Here is a 23,087-nt window from a genome sequence, read left to right on the forward strand (position 1 = left end):
GGATGGCATCCAAAGATTGAGGAGAAACTGACTGTATGAGAAATGTGCTGTACTCTGAACTCACTTTGCATAGAACTGCCTCATGCTTAACTCGCATGTCATAATCAATATCACGACACAATCATGCCTAACTCGCATGCGCCCTTTATTAAAGCAGCAATTAACTTGTATTTTAATTAAATAAAAAGGTACTAATCTTTGATATTTATTGAAATTATGTTTTCTTGCAGTTAAAATAAATAAACAGTTCACTTTTGATCAGTTAAATGTCAATTTTCGCCAATAAAATCAAGTTACGAGCACTGTACGGAACACCATTATAAGCCTGTACAGAACACCGTTAACCCCTATCTTTTTCCGTATACTAGCGGAGGTGGTACTTTTCTCCAGTTTTCTCAAAAACTATTGCTCCTAAAGACATCAATCAAAGTGTAGACTGTATAATAGGTATTCCCCCGGAGAATGAGCACACAAGCATGCTTGTCTGTCTTTCAACACCGGAGGAGTGGTCCCTGGCATGCGGTGAATAGCGAAAAGTGTACGGAACATGGTTAGTCTACGATATATATATATATATATATATATATATATATATTAATACTAACTGTTAATAAGCAACAAAGTAGAAGTTTCCTAATTTGCTGCTTATTGATAGTTAGTAAGGCTTTTGTTAAAGGAGTCATATGATGTTTTTTTTTTAACGATCATTATTTGTGTATTTGGTGTAATAGAATATGTTGACATGCTTTAATGTTCAAAAACACATTACTTTTTAAATACTGTACATAAATGTATGTCCTCTGTGCTCTGCCTCTCTCAAACGCATCGTTTTCTACGAAGTCCCTACTTCAGACAAATGCAGTCTGCTCTGATTGGCCAACTGACCCAGTGCTTTGTGATTGGCTGAATACCGCAATCACTAGTTGTAAATATAATGGCCCTTTCCATAACCGTGAGCTTCATCTTTTAAAATAAATGTAAAGACAGTTAATAATGTCCTTTGTTTTACCATCAGTTCAAGCCTGTAAATATGAATGGGAAAATACTTCAGAGATATTTTACTCTTAAGAATTTCTAGGGCTGCCAATAATTGTGTCCAACGTGTATTTAAGAAAAACATTTCATAACGATATTTCCCCCCATTTTAAATTCTTATTATCCAATGAAAGGTTAGCATTTTATATATATATATATATATATATATATATATATATATATATATTTTTATAAAAGATCAAACAATGCAGATTAATTTCCACAGCCTTCCTTGATCATATTTACAAAGGGTGCCGATATTGTTGGCCATTACTGTTATGTGTGTTACAGACAAAAATGCACATTAATATTTCTGACAGCATTCATTCACTTTTATTTTTCTAAGCATTATTCAACTAAATGTTACCATATGAAAAAAAAAGAATTTTTGCAACTGTGATGCACTGTAACCACAGTTTAGATGATTGCTTTACTACCTAGTGATTAATATTTTTTCATATTAGATGCAAAAACATCCATGAAATTGTTTAACCATGCACACATGGCTGTTGAGGACAATCCTATAATTTACTCTTCTTACTTGCTTAATTTTTAGCAATGCTTATTTGAGCAAATATGTTAATTGATGCATGCATAACAAACGTGTGATTTGCAAGAATTCTGTGTATAATGTCATATGCATATATTGTACCACATGTTATGCTGTGTTTCCACCGCTGGAACTTTACCCAGGAACTAGGGACTTTGGGCTGGTACTCCGTGTGTTTCCACTGCAGGAACCAGGATCTAAATAAAGTTCCGGGTAAAAAATTGCCTCTCAGAAAGTCTCTGTTTGCGATATAGTACTTTTTCAAAGGTCCAGAACTTTTGGGGGCGGAACTTGGGGCTAAACATGCTGACTGGTTGAGTTCATGCAGCAATGTTATTTCAACCACCATTTATTCGGACAATTTTCAAAATATGACTGTTATTGTGCCTTGAAATGTAGTTTTAAAAGTATTTCAGGTGAGAATGTAGTTGTTTAAAACTCAAATCTATGGTTTATTTATTAAGACATCGTCTATTTAAAAATGTGTTTGACCAATTTCGGAGACTATCAGCTCCACGTGATCAATGGGAGCTCAGTGTTCATGTTTACTGACGAGAGCAGTCTCGACTCGGCTAGTCCTTCTGACATTTGCCGCTGGCTCTGATGTCTCTTTAGTGGTTAAACATAAAATATCATTTGTTTTGGGTAAAGGAATAGTTCATCTAAAAATTTTAATTACCCCATGATTTACTCAACCTCGAGCCATCCTAGATGTATATGACTTTCTTCTGTCAGACGAATCCAATCAGAGTTATATAAAAAAAAAAGTCCTACACCCTGACTGCTGGTGTCCGTACACCCGTTCATGAGAGAGAGGCGGTCCCGCAGATGATTTAGGATGTAGGCATTGCATAAGCTCCAGAGAAAATATTATAGTTTTGAGAGAACCAAGTTTTGTTTACTGCAAAGGAAAACCAGTCTCCTCTTTATTTATATCAAAATCTTCTGACATTTATACATACAAATCATCGTTTTGTACTTCTAATTCGTGACCGGTGTTTTATTTTGCTCTCATCTCTACGCCTCTGTGTTCATCTCTTCTCACTGGAGCTTACATTGCACCTGTGTCACTGGAAAGCCACTTGTGAATGTGCATAAGACAATATGCTAGAGACTATGATTTGTAAAGTTTTAAATATGTATATTTTACATAAATAAATTACTTTGCTTCAGAAGGTCTTTATTAACCCCTGGTTTCATGTAGAGCACTTTTTATGATGGATGTATGCACTTTTGAGCTTCTAAATATCAAAAAGATGCTACACAGACCAACTGCAGAAATAAATAATTGAAGCCATTTCAAGATGATTTTAGTCAAAACAGCTGAAAAATCATAAATACAACAACTAGTAAAACAAGAGTCAAAAATCAGGACCAAAAACAGAGAGCAGAATAAACCATGCCAACATGGCTCAGCGCTTCAGACCAGCTGCAACAACAAGCAAGAATTTTAAGTTGATTTTAGGCAAATTGACTGATAAACCATAAATACAGTCATTAGAAATATGTTTTTGTGGTAAAAAAAAAATATGTGGTATGGCAAGAGATCTATGAGGAGTTTGAAAGAATAGGTTTCTAAGATATTGGCAAACGTTTTTTTAAGGACTAAAATACAACATTGCACAAAGCATAAGGCAAAACCTGACATGTTTGGCATCACTGGACTCGGGAGTATTTGGGAGTTTGGGAGTATTAAAGGATGACTTCTGTAAAAAAAAAAAAAAAAAAAAAAAAACCTTCTCAGGCTCCTTCGGGTCATTGTGCTGATGACCCTTACCAACTTTCGTAATGATACGCTAGTGCATTTATAAAATATCAGCAATTTTGAAATTTGTACTAAAATGCTGTGTCCAAAATGGCTAAAACGGGACAATTGGATATCAATTGACTCTGCATGTTGCCCTGAATCTATTGAGACTAATTTTAGGGCAAACCCTTCAGGAGTTATAAGCAAAAATAGTCATTTTTCATATCTCCTCTACACTAGGTGGCACAGCACCAATCTGTGCAGGTTGGCTCAGGTCATGGTTGTTATAACAAACACCAAGTTTGGTCTCAATACACCAAACCGTTACGGAGATAAAACCTCACATGCATTTTTAGGTGCTCTTCGTCAAATTTGTTCACGCATTATTCGAGAACGGTTTCACTAATCAATTTGAATACCTTTTTTTTTTTTTTTGCCAGCATGGTCTGAAGATCTGAGCCAATTTTGTTGAAAATCTGAAAAAATAAATAAATAAATAAAAGCGTTAAGTATATAAAAATAGCAATTTTCCTTCTAGACAGTAATAAAAACATCCCACAGACAGACTATTGCTGACAGGATACAATATTCAGTTAGGGAAACGCAAAAAAAATATGATATTATCTATCAGAAATGTGAAAGTGAAAGTGAAAGTGAAGTGACATTCGGCCAAGTATGGTGACCCATACTCAGAATTTGTGCTCTGCATTTAACCCATCCGAAATGCACACACACAGAGCAGTGAACACACACACACACTGTGAGCACACACCCGGAGCAGTGGGCAGCCATTTTTTATGCTGCGGCGCCCGGGGAGCAGTTGGGGGTTCAGTGCCTTGCTCAAGGGCACCTCAGTCGTGGTATTGAGGGTGGTGAGAGAACTGTACATGCACTCCCCCCACCCACAATTCCTGCCGGCCCGGGACTCGAACCCACAACCCTTCGATTGGGAGTCCGATTCTCTAACCACCAGGCCACGACTTCCCCTTAATTGTTATCAATGCTGTCAAAAAACAGTAGCATTTTACACTAGTACACAGATCTGTAGAACAAGTAAGTTCCAGAATGAAATGAAATATGCAAAAAAAATTAGCCATGAAGTCTGTGCTATGTCATTCAGTAGTGAAATTAGTTCATTTAAATGAGATGTTATAAATTAGATATTAAATTAAAATACATTCAATTCAGTAGTTACATTTTCACAAGTCATTCTTAAAATAATCATACGAGCACTAGACAAACATCATCTATAACAATGGTTATTAATAAAAACTGTAAAAGTAATATGTATTGTTGCGTGAATAATAAATAGCTGTGTGTTTGTGTGTGTGTGTGTGTGTGTGTATTTTTTATTTTTTTTTATGGAATTCAAATTTATCTTGCTGGCCTTAAAATCTGTATAATCATGCTGGCATCCTTACTGCAGCCTCTTACAAACAGCTGTTGCAGTTTAGGTGTTTAAGGAACTTTGAGAAATCCAATTAATGGGGTCAGACGCAACTTCTTTTGGAGTTTGGTGTGGCCTGACTGCAATAAAGTGTCTGAAAAGGTAAGTGGGAGGTCAAACCTTTGGCAGTTCTGCAGCGGAGCTATTAACATACATTAATGTATTTTAGGCCAGTGTCTACTTTAGTTCCTCTGTTTTTTTGAATAAAATTAAGTTCAAAACAACTTTGTATTGTTACCTATTTTGACAGCTGAATCAATACTTCAACACTGTTTTGCAATACATTGTTGACATGTTCTTAAAGAAATAGTTCACTTTCATGTCTACCTAAGTAGTGCACTTTGTATGCTTGTAATGCTTTAAAGAAGTGCACTTATTTTAATGTGTTGACTAACTAAAGCACGTGTAAATATATATTCAGCTTGGCAGTACATTTTAACCATATTATAATTTCAATAGAAGTTATTATGAAATGTTATACTTCGATAAGTATAGTTTAGATAATTGCATTTAATACAAATTTAAAATATAATACATTTGGATTTATTTGCAAGCACTATTTTTATAAGTATGCTAAAATGTACTTCTTTTTCACAAGGACCTTCATTTAAAAAAAAAAAAGTGAATTGTGATGTGTCACACATGGGTCAAATGAAAACACCATAGAACTGTTTGGCAAGATCTTTATTTTATTTGTTTTACTTAGAAGAAGTAACATGTAAGGCGCAAATCCCATGGTGACTGCTGGTTATGTGAAGCATTCAATATGGTGAGAATCAAAAAAAATGTGTGAATAATAACATGTGCTTCGTTTCTGTGTCTTACCGGTTCCTGGAAAGCCCAAAAGGAGTGGCCCACGAACAGGAAACCAGTTTTATGGCATCCTGAAGAGGAGGAGTTACACAATTAAGAATGTGTGGATTAAAATGTCTTTTACATGTATACTTTGAATTATTATGGAGAGAAGCCTTTGGTTAAAGGAGAACTTCATCTTGGGTGTGACTTGTGAGGTTGAAAGTCTATGTGAAGTGTGAAAAGTACTGTTTAACCAATGGAGTATTATGATTGGTAAGAGTATAAAAGAGCAACTGAAGTGTTTGAACGGGATACGGGTGTTTGCTGGAACAGTAGCCAATCATTTAGTCTTCTCTTTAGTTTTTTTGTTATGTCTTGAGTTGTACTTTAAGTTTTGTTTCTCTTTGTTTTTTGTTTTTTTCCCTGGGTTAAACTTGCCCATTTATTGGATAGGTTGCCTTGGTTTTTGCTATGTTTATTTGAAACTTGTGGCAAAAATAAAAAAGGACTTTCCATGGACTTTTTCTGGAGTATTGCCACATCATTAGCTGTCAGTTAGCCACTGCATCGACCATCCTACCACATGAATAATGGCCAAATTTTAATTTTTTAATTAAAATGTTTCTCCGGGCTTCGAAGAAATGCAGAGCTGAGTATCATCAACATAACAGTGAAAGCTAACACCGTGCTTCCTGATGATACCTCCAAAGGGTAACATGTAAAGCGTGAAAAGTAATGGCCCTAGAACTGAGCCTTGAGGTACTCCATACTGCACCTGTGATCGACATGATACATCTTCATTCACTGCAACAAATTGACTGTGGTCAGATAAGTATGATTTGAACCATGCTAATGCAAGAGAATGTTGTAATAAAAAAGAGGAGCTACGAAAGTGAAGGACGAGAGAGGAATAGGCCTGGGCTTTATTTTGTGTTTTGGTTTTGTTCGTGTGCGGCAGTCATCTGTGAGGGGCTGTCGCGCTGTTTTTTGTTTTTTATTTTTTTCATTAAAGCATCATTTGAATGTCCGCCGGTTCCAGTCTCCTCCTTCCAGTGCTTATGAAGTTTATATATTGTTACATCAAGTCATCTCTATTTATAGCACTTTTTTTAAAATATTGTGTCAAAGCAATTGAACAACATTAATTAGGAAAACAGTGTGCCAATAATGCAAAATGACAGTAAAAGGCAGTTCATCATTGTGACGAGTGGAGCGGGGCCAAGAGCCATGGGAATGGAGCGAGGCCGGTGTAGTGATTGGAAATGAGTGACACCTGCTCAACTCACCGGTCTCGAGTCCCACGGATGAGATTGGAAGGATACAAAAGAGGAGCGACGACAGAGTGAAGGAAGAGAGAGGACCAAGCCTGGGCTTTATTTTGTGTTTTGCTTTTGTTTGTGCGCGACAGTCGTCCGCGAGGAGCTTTTTTGCTCTCTTCTCTTTAACTTTTGACAGAACTCAAAATTTTTTTAACCTATGCGACCGATTTGTACAGACCAAAACTCAACCATTTTTCAGCAGCGATAATCAGCCAAATTTGCGAGTCTGTTCAGTGGCATTGTTTATGTTCAGTGCCTCCAAAATATTGGACTTCCGGATTGATGATGCGTCGTGAAAACCCTCTATAAGTGGCCATCAGCACTTATTTACATTGTAATTTATTGTAAATGCTACATTTCTAGCAATCTCAGAATTTTCTGTAATTGGCATACAAAATTAAATCTTTTTTTATTATTCTTATTTTTCTTACTCAAATTATTCTTATTGTATTTTTCTAGTGCTCAAATAAATAAAACACACATAAAAACACTTATATGATGTCTAAGTTTCTGTCTAGTGTTTTATAAATAAAAAAACTATGCAGTGGTATGTTTACTGATTAATAGTTTGTAGAAGCCTTCAAAATAGTTGGTAAATAATTTTTTTATATTTGGGGGGGGGGTGTAGACAGTCTCAGAAAAATATTAGCAGGAGTCTCATTTTTCATGATATCTTATTCAGATTTGAAATAGAAACTCATGAGACATGTGACTTTCAACCCATTACTTTTCTAGGTTGCTACAGGACTGATTTCATATATTTTTATATAAAATAAAAAAAATATTTGTGTGGTAAAAAAAAAAAATTCAAGGCACTTCAGTGTCTATAACTTTTAATATTTTTGAGCATTATCAAATCTGGTTGATAAAAAGTAAAGCCCAAATGGTCTTCTTTCCAAAGACACCAAAATTATGTTTGTAACACACTGAAGTAGGAAACAATATAGTTGCAATTTTTAGTTAGGTAGAGCACTTTCAGCTGTGAGTCCCTTAATGAGGGTTCAGGTTAACAGGTTAATAACAGCCAGTTTTTAAGTGTGGACATATCCTAAGGACAATGAGGAATTAATAATAGTCCGAAGAGGATCTATGACTTCTGGAAGCACCTCTTTTAGGAGTTTAGATGGAATAAGTTCTAACATACATGTTGTTGGTTTAGATTTATTCCTCTCCTATAGTAGAGAATGAGTGGAACTGTTCCTCAGGAGGTCTATAGTGCACTGTCTGATGCGAAACTGTAGCTGACGGCTGCATGGTTACAATTTTATATCTAATAGCATCGATCTTAGAAGTAAAGTAATTTATAAAGTCATTACTACTGTGATGTTGGGAAATGTCAACACTTGTTGATAATTTATTTTTCACTAATTTAGCCACTGTATTGAATAAATACCTGGGGTTATGTTTGTTTTCTTCTAAAAGAGACAAAAAGTAATCAGATCTATCAGATTTTAATGCTCTTCTGTAGGATAGGTTGCTTTCCCGCCAAGCAATACGAAATACATCTAGTTTTGTTTTCCTCCAGCTGGGCTCCATTTTCCGGGCTGCTCTCTTTAGGGTGTGAATGTGCTCATTATACCACCATGTCAGACTGTTTTCCTTAACCTACCTTAAGAGTAAAGGAGCAACTGTATTGAAAATGCTAGAAAAGAGAGTCCATAGTTTCTGTTACATCATTAAGTTGTTCTGAGGTTTTTTGATATGCTAAGGAATTGGAATACATCAGGAAGATTAGTTACAAAGCAGTCTTTTGTGGTAGAAGTGATGGTTCTACCATACTTATAGCTAAAACTGTAAATTCTACTTCCTGTTACATGAAGTAGTTCAAAACTCTAAGGAGAGCAGTCTCAGTACTATGATACGGTCTAAATCCTAACTGGAAATCCTCACAGATACCAGTTTTCTCTAAGAAGGAATATGATTGTGAGGATACTATCTTTTCTAGTATCTTGGACAGAGAAGGATGATTCGAGATCGGCCTGTAATTAATTCTGTAATTAGTTCTTTGGGGTCTAGTTGTAGTTTTTTGATGAGAGGCTTAAAGGGTTAGTATTAGCTGGATCTCTAAAGATACAGTTGGTGTTCCCTATGCTCCATCTCAACCACATTTTAGTCCGTTACTAACCTGAGGCAGGAAATGCGATAAGGATATAGCATAATCTACTAGAGTCAATAATTACAGTGTAAAACGGAAAAGAATCAAATGTAACAATTTATTAAGTCAGGTAAATATGTATTATGCCAATTAACCCTCTGGAGTCTAAGGGTATTTTTGGGGCCTGGAGAAGTTTTGTCATGCCCTGACATTCGTGCTTTTTTCAGTTTCTTATAAATATCTAAATGGGTAAAGTCTAATCTCACTGTAATCAGCACAAACTGGGCTATAATAATATGTGAAATGCATGTACAGTTGTGGCCAAAAGTTTTGAGAATTACATAAATATTGGAAATTGGAAATGTTGCTGCTTAAGTTTTTATAATAGCAATTTGCATATACTCCAGAATGTTATGAAGAGTGATCAGATGAATTGCGTAGTCCTTCTTTGCCATGAAAATTAACTTAATCCCAAAAAAACCTTTCTACTGCATTTCATTGCTGTCATTAAAGGACCTGCTGAGATCATTTCAGTAATCGTCTTGTTAACTCAGGTGAGAATGTTGACGAGCACAAGGCTGGAGATCATTATGTCAGGCTGCTTGGGTTAGAATGGCAGACTTGACATGTTAAAAGGAGAGTGATGCTTGAAATCATTGTTCTTCCATTGTTAACCATGGTGACCTGCAAAGAAACGAGTGCAGCCATCATTGCGTTGCATAAAAATGGCTTCACAGGCAAGGAAGGATATTGTGGCTACTAAGATTGCATCTAAATCAACAATTTATAGGATCATCAAGAACTTCAATGACAGAGGTTCAATTCTTGTAAAGAAGGCTTCAGGGCGTCCAAGAAAGTCCAGCAAGCACCAGGATCGTCTCCTAAAAAGGATTCAGCTGCGAGATCGGAGAGCCACCAGTGCAGAGCTTGCTCAGGAATGGCAGCAGGCAGGTGTGAGCGCATCTGCACGCACAGTGAGGCCAAGACTTTTGGAAGATGGCCTGGTGTCAAGAAGGGCAGCAAAGAAGCCACTTCTCTCCAAAAAAACATCAGGGACAGATTGATCTTCTGCAGAAAGTATAGTGAATGGACTGCTGAGGACTGGGGCAAAGTCATATTCTTCGATGAAGCCCCTTTCAATCGTTTGGGGCATCTGGAAAAAGGCTTGTCCGGAGAAGAAAAGGTGAGCGCTTCCATCAGTCCTGTGTCATGCCAACAGTAAAGCATCCTGACACCATTCATGTGGGGGGTTGCTTCTCATCCAAGGGAGTGGACTCACTCACAATTCTGCCCAAAAACACAGCCATGAATAAAGAATGGTACCAAAACACCCTCCAACAGCAACTTCTTCCAACAATCCAACAACAGTTTGTGGAAGAACAATGCATTTTCCAGCACGATGGAGCACCGTGCCATAAGGCAAAAGTGATAACTAAGTGGCTCGAGGACCAGAATGTTGAAATTTTGGGTCCATGGCCTGGAAACTCCCCAGATCTGAATCCCATTGAGAACTTGTGGTCAATCCTCAAGAGGCGGGTGGACAAACAAAAACCCACTAATTCTGACAAACTCCAAGAAGTGATTATGAAAGAATGGGTTGCTATCAGTCAGGATTTGGCCCAGAAGTTGATTGAGAGCATGCCCAGTCGAATTGCAGAGGTCCTGAAAAAGAAGGGCCAACACTGCAAATACTGACTCTTTGCATAAATGTCATGTAATTGTCGATAAAAGCCTTTGAAACATATGAAGTGCTTGTAATTATATTTCAGTACATCACAGAAACAACTGAAACAAAGATCTAAAAGCAGTTTAGCAGCAAACTTTTTGAAAAAAAATATTTATGTAATTCTCAAAACTTTTGGCCACGACTGTATGTACATGATTGTGTTTTTGAGAAAAAAAATGTTATGCGTGGTTAGTGAAAAACAAAAAATGTTAAAACACTTGAATAAGGCAAAAAAACACGAAGAACAATGGTTCCCGGGATTTTTGAGAACTGGAGCTTGTAGCCTAGAATTTTTCTTTCTAAATTATGTGAAAATCATCTTGTTTACTCACTTACAAAAAACAATATACTGATTTAAATTTTCTAAGACACTTTTTGTTGCTAAAAGTCATATACGAGTAGGCGTCAACTATCATGAATATTATTGTGATTTACACCTGAGAAGACAAAGGCCTGCATAATGAGCTGCATAATGAGCCTTTCAGTCAGGTTTGTCACTGAGGGGGGAAGAGTTACAAGAAAGAATGTGAGGACAAAAATCTATATAATTTTATGTTTGTAGTTTATTTAGAATATATTTAATTATCCCACAACATAATTTAATATCCACTTGGGGGAGCAGTTAAACAGTTTATTAGGAACAATCAAAGCTGACTTTCAAACTAATTTTTTGCATCAATACTCCAGTCACACAATCCTTCAGAAATACTTTAACAATCTTATTTTCTTCAAAAAAAAAAAAACATTTATTGTTATTATTTTTATTATCATTATTATTATTAATGTTGAAAAGAGCTGAGAATATTTTTCAGGTTTTTTAGGGGGGATAAATTAAAAGAACACCATTTTTTGTTACATTTGTTACGGTTACATTTATTTGTTACATTTATATTATTTACATCAAGCTTTTGAATGGTATAGTATTGTATATTGTTATTGAAACTTCATAATATTTCACTTGATTATACATTTAGTCAGGAATTATAGTTTGGAAAGTCTAACTAGTAAAATGTTTACACGTTATGTGAAAACTAGTACAAGTATATAAATAAATAAAAAGAGACTTTGAAAACTGGACATCAAGTTGTTTTCATATGGATTACTTTATCACAGATTATTTGTTTTCAGCACTTGTTTAGTTTAAAAGTATGTCAAGCTTTCTATAGATATCTCTCTCATGTCTCTTCGTTGAGTATTCACGGAGTTACAACTCATTTTAATGACGTGTTTGTAAATGAAGATCAGCGCAGACAAAGGCTACAGACAGCACACCTTGTTTGTTATCTTTATTTTATAAGTGCACAAAGTTTTGTTATGTCTGTACCCAAAAAAGTAGCCCCTTTACAGATTCGATTGATGTATTGCTCTTATCTGTATGATTAAAACTGAAAGTGTAATTTAAGTTCTTTTCGGGGTTATCGGGAGAAAATGACTCATAACGCATATATGCGTTAATCGACTCCAAAGGCAATTCAAAGATCGCAAATCAATACAAGACATCAAATTTTCAAAGATGAATTTAAGAGTTAGGCTACGTTCACACTGCAGGCTGAAATGACCCAATTCCGATTTTTTTTTTGCCCCGATGCGACCTGTATCTGATCTTTTCATGACAGTCTGAACGACACAGATCCGATCTTTTCAAATGCGACCCAGGCCACTTGGGTATGTGGTCCTAAATCCGATACGTATCCGATCTTTTGAAATGCGACCTCCGTCTGAATGGCCAGGTCACATGTATCCGACCCGTACGTCATTGATACGCTACAAACGTCATAATTTTGCGTTGAAGTAGGCGGTAATGAGAAGATAAACAACAACCATGGCGGACGATGCTGCTTAAATAACTTTAATATTGCTAAACGAGCTCCGCTGTTGACTACACTGTTGTTGACATCCATGTTTAGCTACTTCCGGCGTGACGTCGTTGGCCATTGAGTACTCTTCTGCGCATGCGGATCACTTCTGGGTCATTTAACGTTCACACAGGAGATCACAAAAGGTCGCATTTAATTGGAAATGTGAACGGCCTTGCAAAAAAATTGCATTTTTTTAAAAAATCGGAATTGAGGTTTAAGCCCTGCAGTGTGAACGTAGCCTTAGATGCATACCTGGCTTTTAGAAAAATACATAGTATGAAGTGTGTGGACACACTTCATGCTATGGGCTCATGCTTGCTACGGAAGGCCCCGACACTTTTGCTGCAAATTCTTTAAACGTGCAGTATGGAATTTTTGGCAACCAGGGGTCACTCAATCAAAATAATAACATGAGACGTACTTTGATGACGTCGGGAAAGAGCGTAGGCTCATGGGAGTTGTTGTTCATTGGAACACGCGCTCTGTCGCTCCCCACATTCCTCACTCATTTTAACTAAGGCCGGCGACACACTGGATGCGTGGCGCAAGCGTCTCAGCTGCGTGGCGTGTCAGTTTTTAAATTCGGCTCCCATGTTAATAGGTTAGAGCTTGCAGACTGCCTGCGTGAGACGCGTGTCTCAGGCCCGGCTCGAGCCGCGCAGAAAACGTGTGCATGCTAGGAATAGAACCGACACCTATTTTTCACACGACACGCACGCGTGTTGGAAGCGTTTCCAGGCAAAATATAATAGGAAAATATGTTTATATGTCATTTTGTACACAAATACATATTAATTCATGACATTTTGATGTTTGAAAGTCTATAGGTTGACAAATTCAGATACAAATGTAATTTAAAAAATAAATAAATAATTATCGATTTTCAAATATTGCACCTGTCAAACATAGTCTATTTTGCCGTCAATACTGTTGACGGTGTCCTTTATCAGTAGGCTTTATATTTATGTTCAACATGAAGTATAGATATTGTTGTCATGAAGACAAGAGCCTGGTCTGTCGGCGGTCTCCCTCTGTGTCACCTACAGCAGCAGCAGCAGCGTGCCACGCTTCTGGCACGCAGCAGAGGCGCCACGCAGCCAGTGTGTCACCGGGTTAGTATTTTGACAATCACGTATTTTTGAACGGAGAGATATATGAATTATCAGACCCCTATCAAATCAATATTCCATCTAGCTAGTAGTAATATGTTTAAAAAAACACGGTTGCCTTTCGTTAATAATTATAATTAGGCTACGTTTATACTATGATATCGAACAAGATAGTGAACTGCATTTGAAGCTACTTTATCCAGCTAGATATAACGTTAGAACACATGTAGATTTACAGTATACTCTACATGAGAGCTAGTCCGTCTGCGTTTTACACAAGACATCATCGTTTCACAAAATATACGGATAGATATAGTTAGCTGAATGGATGAATACCTGTTTATTAGAATGCAAGCATCTCTCTGTAGTTTCAGCTCGTCACGAAGCTCTCTCTATCTTGGAAATGCAACTCCAATATTTACCCATGTCTCGTTTCTTCTTCGTGCCAAAACCTTCTCAGGTCATTTATTTCACCCGTACGTTTGCGCTTCACATAACGTGCAGGCAAAGCATAATCATGATCCATAACTAAGTTATTGATTGAGGTATAAATACGAATATAAACAATATAAATATAAAATATAATAGTCTCGATCAAGCCTAGCTACTACTTTTTCTTCTTCGTCTTTGCTTCTGTTCACCTTTGTATTTGGCGGTTCCGCAGGAAGTTAGATAAACTAGAGGGGTCAAAGTTTATATGACGCCATAGACGGGCGACAAAAAGGAAATAAAGAAACGTGCCGTGTCTTCTAATTAAACTATAATTTTCTCCGGATTTTAAAGTTCGTGGAAACTGTCGGGATAATGTAAATACAAAACAAAAATATATATATATAACATAGATATAGTGATATCTGCTATTTTTAAAGCAGAAAAATTACATATTGCGCCTTTAAATACAAAACCAAACATAAAACATCCCCCAAAAGGAGGCATGTACAAACAATTGGAATTTGCATTAAACCAGGTCCCAGACCGGGGTAGTTTACACCTCAAATGGAACCGAAGGTAATTTACATGGAAGACCCTAGAAAAGGGCACTCCAATTACAGTAAGCAAAATATTTCTTAACTCTTAGGATCTGTACTATCTTTTAATCTACTTTTGGAAGATTGAGACCATTGTACCAATCACCCTGAGACTATTCAAATGATACCAAATATAAATATTACTTGCATTCATGTAGAGCATTATACTATTGACCATTCTGAGTGAACCAAGTGGAGGGAGAATGGGTAAGGAAGGGAATGAGAAGGAACTTATAACATATGTGAGAGAAGTGTTTCCTGCACCTCCACTCTGTGGGGTGTCTCAAATATGCCCATGTATGTTTGTACTGTCTGTTTCTCAGGAGATCAAAGTATCGGACTTTCTTTCATCCTTACACTACTGTATTGAATAAATACATGTTTGTTTTCTTCTAAAAGAAGAAAATCAGATCTAGTTTTTTTATGCTTTTCTGTAGGATAGCATACTTTCCCACCAAGCAATATGAAATACCTCTAGTTTTGTTTTCCTCCAGCGCTGCTCCATTTTGCGAGTGTACTCATTATACCACGGTGTCAGACTGTTTTCCTTAATCTTCCTGAAAGCATAAAGGAGCAACCAGATCTAAAATGCTAGAAAAGAGAGAGTCCATAGTTTTTGTTACATCAAGTTGTACTGAGTTTTTGGATGTTCTAAGGAATTTGGATAAATCAGGAAGATAGTTACAAAGCAGTCTTTTTTGGTAGAAGTGATGGTTCTACCATACTTGTAACATGGAGTAGATTTTACAGTTTTAGCTATATGAAGTTTACACAAAACTAGTTAATGATCTGTGATATCACCACTTGGCTGCATAATTTCAACACCATCAACATCAATTCCATGTGACAATATTAAATCTAGAGTATGACTTTGACAATGAGTAGGACCTGACACTTGTTGTCCAATCCCAATAGAGTTCAAAATGTCTGTGAATGTTGATCTCAATGAATCTATATCATTATCAGCATGGATATTAAAATCACTAACTATTAAAACTTCATCTGTAGCCAGCACTAACTTAGATATAAAATCAGCAAATCCTTTAATAAATTCTGTATGGTGCCCTGGTGGCCTGTAAACATTAGCCAGTACAAGCATCCCTGGGAATTTATCATTAACACTCGTTTCTCTGGATAATGTTATATGAAGCACCATTACTTCAAATGAGTAATACCTGAAGTCCACCCTCTGAGAAATACTGAAAATATTTTTATAAATTGTACCAACACCTCCCCCTTTACCTTTTGGATGTGAATCATGATTATAAAAGCTATCCTGGGGGATAAACTCATTTAAAATAACTGTATATGATATGAATATGATACTGTATTAAAAATTATGGTTAGAATAACAGGTTGTCTCGCCCCCAAAATTCACATCATTGGCCAATGTTTCTGCACTGCAAAAGAAAAAAAATCTTAATAACTAAGTTGCTTGTTAAGTAAATTAATCTTGTTTAATGGACTTTAAGATATATTTAATGAAAGGTCCTTATGTACTACTAATTCTGTAGCTTTACATATTAAACTGGGATAGGGAAACACTTCAGATTCCACACTAAACTTCTTCAGTCATACTGATCCATGTGGATTACACAGGCTGGCCTGTACACTCAACAATTGGTATTCCTGCTCCACATTATGGCATATATAGCAAATAGTCAGTAAACAGCTATGGCATGACATTCATGGAGTCTTCCTGGTCACTGGCAGAAAGTCTCGTGACGCTTGACACAAAAGACGATTTGAAGCTCGACATCTCACAGCCCAGTGTCTCCAAGACTTAAAGACCTGTCAACTCTACAATCTGTGGCACTGCGACATCTCAGTTCCACCTTACATTCAGTGGAGCTCAGGATAAAACAAATGGAGAGAATCACTGAAAATGGATTGCATTCACTGATAGCACTGTTTATCTGCATGTACTGGGTGCATTGCTTTAGCATTGCTACAACTTTTTCACTGCAGAAATGATGCAAATCAGGCAACAGAGAAAACATCCAAAAATCTGTGTTGAATGCAATTTGCATATAATCTAATAAAAAAGACACTTAATATAGGCTTTAAAGTGACAAAAATGTGCTTATTTGCAGTGTGCAACTGCATAATATAATATTTAAGAATCTTTGCAAAAAAAAAAAATAATTAAATCATAGCCTTTGAATTCTTGCATTTATTTTTGGCTATTTTTCAGACACTGTGTTTTATTCATAAATGGGACATTTTACTCCTGTGGCAAAACAATGACATTCTAATTTTGAATGAAGTCCTTTTAATAGTTATAAATGGCTATTAATATAGAAACAGTGCATGAAATTATATTGCATAGATTGATTTTGTATAGTCTGTTGATACATTTACATTTACATTTATTCATTTAGCTGACGCTTTTATCCAAAGCGACTTACAATTGCTATATATGTCAGAGGTCGCACGCCTCTGGAGCAACTAGGGGTTAAGTGTCTTGCTCAGGGACACACTGGCGGTTCACAGTGGATTCGAACCCGGCTCTCCCACACCACAGGCATGCGTCTTATCCACTGCGCTAACACCACCCCAAAAAAACAAAACTAGAGGTAAAAATTGTCATACACAATAAAATGAGATTAATAATACAGAATATCAGTTATATGCATAAAATGGTATAGCTGCATGGACAGTATTATAACTTTGCAATTACATCATGATAATTATGTCATAAATGTGCATTGTTTTTCTATACAGTAGTTATTTTGAATAAAACATTTTTAAAAAGTTTTAATTTTTCATCTTCAGAAGAAAATTCTGCCAGCCATGTTCAGTAGCACAACAGATGTGCTTGATAAGTAGGATCCTCTGGAGCAGCTGTGTTGACTAATGGTTCATTGACCATATGAAGACAAATGGATAACAGCTGGTTTTCCCCACTGCAGTCCCACCTCTCAAAAAAGAAAAAGAAGAAAAAAAGAAACCTTGTTTAAGTTCATCGCTCAGTGAATTCCAGGCCAAGGTAATGCAACTCAACCGAGAAGCTTCAGATGGTCTATGCGGCACTACAGCGTTATACTTTTAGGTGAAGTCCACATGTATACAATTTAACGCATTTATTACCACTGTACATCAAAAAACATTCTACATGACATAAATGTACTACAAATGTATCAGGGCTAATGGAGTTTATTTTTTATTTTATTAATTACTTTTTTAATTAAGAGTAATCACAAATAGTCTCAAAGTCAATTTTTAAAACTCTAGGTAGTATTTTGTTAATTTCTTTCTGAATAAATGTATGTATGTATGTATGAATCTCTCAAATCAGTGTGAATAAAATGAGTTCCCCATTGTGACATCATGCTCCAAAATAAAGTGTTCATTGAAAAGTGGCAAGAAGTTAAACAGCATTTTGTAGTAAAGACTTTAAGGCATGGATATATACAGAAATTCACTTTAAGGAATACAATTAATAAAATTTTCCCTTGGTTTCAGTGTCATCCTGCTTTTGTGGCCTGATTTGGAGAAACATGATGAAATTGTTCATAATAACTGATCAGTGTGTGATGAATTATTGATGGCACTATTATAGCTATTTATTTTGCACAAAGGCAGCTTTAAGTATGCCCATATATTTAAAATTAGAATTAAGTGAATACTGTCAAATCAATAATCTTAATTCTAAATGTGCAATTAGCTAAAACAAGCAAGTAGACCTACACCATCACTACAATCAGGCTCATATGTGGACATGCATATATTAAATGTATTGTTTTTTACATTTCAAGGACTGCTGAGAACTATTTCCTCTCCAGATACATTATGACAGATACATAATGAATTGAATGCCACTCACCTTCCCGTTGTCCTTGCCCCACTCTCGGCCACAGTTTGCGGTCTACAGAGCTTGAGTGCTCCACTTGGTGTCCATCTCCCATTGTGCCGGCTCTTAACGGATGGATTTATCTCTATTTGATTAATACACTCTCTCTGCATGTCAATATTGTTTCTCTGTGTATGTTATCTCTGGTCTAGAATGTGCATATCACCAGGCATGGTGAATATGATGAAATACATTCAGAGGATTTGATGTGTACTGGTGCATATTGGTTTGAGATTCTTTTGAGAGCAAATAGACCCAGCCTTGATTGATTTTACATGCAAAACAATTCAGATGGTATTCCTGCCTTTGTTTTATTGAAAGTAAAAAGTTTCTGTCTTTATGAGCAATGTGAGGGTCTATTGTTTTGTTACAATAAAAGATGAACCTGAGCACAGACTTGATGCCGCAATTTTTTCTTTTTTCTGCTTTTGATATATAATCTATCATTAGCATTAAATGTAACATTATGTATGCAGACATATCCTCAGAGATGAAGATGCAAATGTAGGAAGAATTTCCATAAATTTGCATCTTTAAAAAAAACTAGCAAGGACATAAAAAGGGGTATTGTGTGTTCACCACAGCAATGTATTTCAGTTCAGTCACTCTAAGAGCAAACATAACATACAGTGTGATGTTAAATATGTCTTTGAAAGTCTTTGAAATTTATCAGTAAAAACGAATGAAAAAAATATATTATATGGACACATTGATGATATTTTTTTATTATAATGCTTTAAAAATCATAATTATAAAGAAAGAAAGAAAGAAAGAAAGAAAGAAAGAAAGAAAGAAAGAACGAACGAAAGAAAGAGAAAACATCCACAATAAAAATGTAAAGTGTTGCAGCAAACAACTCATGAAATGGCAAAAATGAATAAAAGAGTTTTGTTCAAAAAGGCAATAAATCAATTTTGATTAATCTGGAAAAAAAGTGTTTTCTATACCAATAATGTGGCAAGATGAAAATCACTATTTTCTGTTTCAAACTTTCACATAGCATTTTGAACTTCAAATGTTCTTCCTAACTTCAGGCCTTATTCTCATGTCTCATATAACTGTGATGCTCTGCAAAACAACAGACTGTAAAACACTTTTTTTCCTGACTGGTGAAAATCAGTATTAATTAATCAGGATTAATTGATTAATAAAAAACTCACAGATTTTGACATTTTAAGCCTAAAATTGTATAAGGATTTTGCACTAGTTGTTTGAAATCAACATAAAATGACTTTGTTGGTATGCAATTTAAGGAGAGATATTCTTTGTACCAAAGACTAATGAAGATGTCGGTGTTAAACTAGTTACCATTCACGACTGTGTCAGTCAACGGCTGTGATTTTTCTCCCAGTTTTTTTTTGCAGCTGTGTCTTGTAATTGTTCTCAAAAACAGAGTTTACAGGATGAGGTCACCTTGTTATAAAGTTTTACCACCTCCATTTACACTCGGCTTTAGTTTACAAGCCTCTGTGATGTCTAACCTGATTAGAATGAAATCTAAATGCCAATCTGAGATCATTTTCCACTTCTGTGTAGCTCTTCAAACTACAATAAATCTCCCTTTAATGTCACTGCTTATTAAAACTGACTATTTATAATTTCCTAATTATTAAGAAATGACACTGTTATCTACTGTCAAGTGAGTATAGACATGCCTGATATGTCTCTAGTTGTTGCATTGAGGACATGTTTACAGTAAGCTTTTTTTTAATCAAATATTATATATTTTATGAAACAGCTATTTCTGTCAGTATAATATTGTCAAGTCTTTCTTTTTGACTTTTTTTATTAAATGATAAGTTTATATGTTCAGAATTGAAACTTAGCACACAGAGCTTTAATTAAAGTGTGTTATTTTGCATAAAGATAATTAATGCTTCTGTTCCCTGAGAAACAAGAGCAGCGAGTTCACAAGTTAGTACAATGCTGTAGTTCACCTTTCAGAAAAAAAAGTAAAAATAAAAAAAAGCGGGCATTTTCATTTAAAAAAATAACAAATTTGGAACTTACAGTCTCAGAGAAGATATCAAACGTCCAGAAAACTATTTTTGTTTAACACAATGCATAAAGGTCATCTCTATGGAAAAAGTTTAAATGAGGTTATTACTTTTTGTACGAAAGACGTCAAATGTCTTTAGCTGCCTCTCTTTTCTCTTTTCCAATACAGAGCCAATTGGCTATTAATGACTCACTTAAGCAAAATTATTCTTTCAGAGTTATTTTACTTTGAGCTCAGTCATTGATTCTCGAATAATAGCTGAAAAAAAATCTGATTCAGAAAGACAATGGGCCGCTGACTTGAGAACCACTCAGTATGATTCAGATTCACTGAAAATGGACTCAAAGAAGTGTTTTATTTACAAATTGGACATCACTGCTTTCTATTATAGTCAATCCCAGAAGACTCTCCAGTCAAATGAATTCACAAGTAAGAACCGGGAGATCTTAAGAGCGCGCGTGACTGATGCTGCTAAAAGTTACTATTGTCGAATTTTAGGATTACATATTGTAACTAAAAATCATATTTAGGTCAAAACTTTTAGTTGTTTGTGAAACTAAATCTGCTTTAAAGGGTAATCTCCCAGCTAGATTTTTAAAAATGTTCTAAGAACATTACCATGCATTGTTCTAACAATGTTTTTAGCGGGTAGTTTTCAAAAGATAGGATAACATTCTCTAAAAACATTCTAAAATGTTTATTAATAATATTATTAGAACATTATCCCCTGGCATTCCAATTAAGATTTAAGCAGAGGTTTAGATATTGATGTCTGTTTAAAAGTAATAGTTTGGTTTGATGTGACCATAATGGGGGTAAATGTTGGCTTTAGTTCTGCAATGTGACACTTGACTTGTCAGTGTTGTTCTTTAGCTGCTGTAATCTTTATTATGGCAAAAACAGCAAGAGAACATGTGGTTAGATGACGCTGGTTGCTTGCTGATGATTAAGACATCATCACATATGTCGTCTGGTTACCTGGTTTCACCCAATCCAATGTATCGTGTTAGTTGCATATTATTTTTTTTAAGTGATTCAATGGGTCAACAGTCTGAGACCCAGCTGAATTTAAAGCAGATCATTTCAAGGATTTGAAATAATTGCTTTTCTTTGTTACACAAACATCAAGATTCAGTGTATGAATCTCAACAATGGTGACATGCTTTATGCTGCAATGTATTCTGGGTACATCATACAAAACTCATCCATGGCACACAGAATGCATTGCGGCATGCAGCATGCCACCATTGTGTCCAATAGTGCCCAAACATGTCACGATTTCAAATACACTAATTACTGAGGTCTCTGTGTGTCTAAGCATTCTGAGGTTCATGAACAATGTAATTTAAGAAGAACAGACAAAAATACATATGATATAAATCTGCAGGATCTTATGCATTACAACACATTTGCTGTAGTTACTAATATTAAATTAATAGCACAGATTAGACTCTAGATAAAACCGGTTAATCAGATCGTTATATGATGAAATTTTTAACATCAAGTAGCCAGCATCACCTGGTGATTTTTCTTCTCACTGTTTTTGCAGTAAAAAAAAAAAAAAAAAAAAAAGATAGTTACAGCAGTTAAACAAAAAGTAACCTTGAAAATCTCATTAAGAACCTTTTTACATTTATGACAGATATAAAGTCAATCTCGTTTATAATACGTGAAGTTGGTAATACTGTTTTTGGAGTTATTTATGCTGGACTTTGACATCAAACAATGGTTGGGTCTTCACTTTCAACCAACATTTGACTTCTGAGCAATGTAAGTCCACATCTAGTGGGATGGGAAGCCCATGTTAGAACATTATCCAATGTTAGAGGATAATGTTCTAACAATGTTATCAATAGACATTTTTAGAATGTTTCTAGAGAATGATATCCTACCTTTTAGCAGAACGTTCGGGGAACTAAAATAAAACTGGCCACTGAACACATTCCCAGAACATGAAAAATTTCTTGGTGGGCTATTTAATCCCACTGAAATGCTTGAATGCAGACACATCATCATCAGTGTCTCCACAGTTTGTTTTAGATTAAAAAATAAAAATAAAACAAAACATTAAAATAACACAGATTAATTAAAATAACTTTTGCCTTTTAAATTCCCCACTGCCATAACGTTAACAGTTGTATTAAAATGCTACGGATTTAGCCCTATATGTCTGTTTGTATAGTATCAACAGTATAAATTGTTTAATTGTTTGGATTAACCAGCTGAGTAAACATATGCATGTTTATTCATAACCATACTGAAAATAAGTAAATATTGTTAGCTGATGCTAACTGTCTAGTTAACAAGCTTGCTGGTGCTAAGTTGAGGAACTTTTTAGATATAAAGTCAAAATATTTATATTCAGCCACCTAGATAGATTACATCTGGGGGGGGGGGGGGGGGATGTTCAGAATATGGTGACTACAATAATTATCAAAGTGGGAAGTGATCTCTTCTTGGGGCATTTGTCCAGGGGTGTTTTTACACAACAGACAAGGTTTGAAAAGAAAAAAAATCATTATGAA

General features: G+C 35.5%; 1 long non-coding RNA gene across 1 annotated transcript in view; it reads left to right on the forward strand.

The window, feature by feature from the left end:
• The first annotated feature begins 498 nt into the window (after window positions 1-498).
• LOC132122955 (uncharacterized) overlaps window positions 499-23,087 on the forward strand; it is a 489,820-nt gene continuing 467,231 nt past the window's right edge. Inside the window, exon 1 of the long non-coding RNA XR_009426455.1 lies at window positions 499-550. This is a non-coding gene — a long non-coding RNA (uncharacterized LOC132122955). The remainder of the gene's footprint in view (window positions 551-23,087) is intronic.

The sequence above is a fragment of the Carassius carassius genome, chromosome 41, assembly GCF_963082965.1.
Source record: "Carassius carassius chromosome 41, fCarCar2.1, whole genome shotgun sequence".
Taxonomy (NCBI): Eukaryota; Metazoa; Chordata; class Actinopteri; order Cypriniformes; family Cyprinidae; genus Carassius; species Carassius carassius.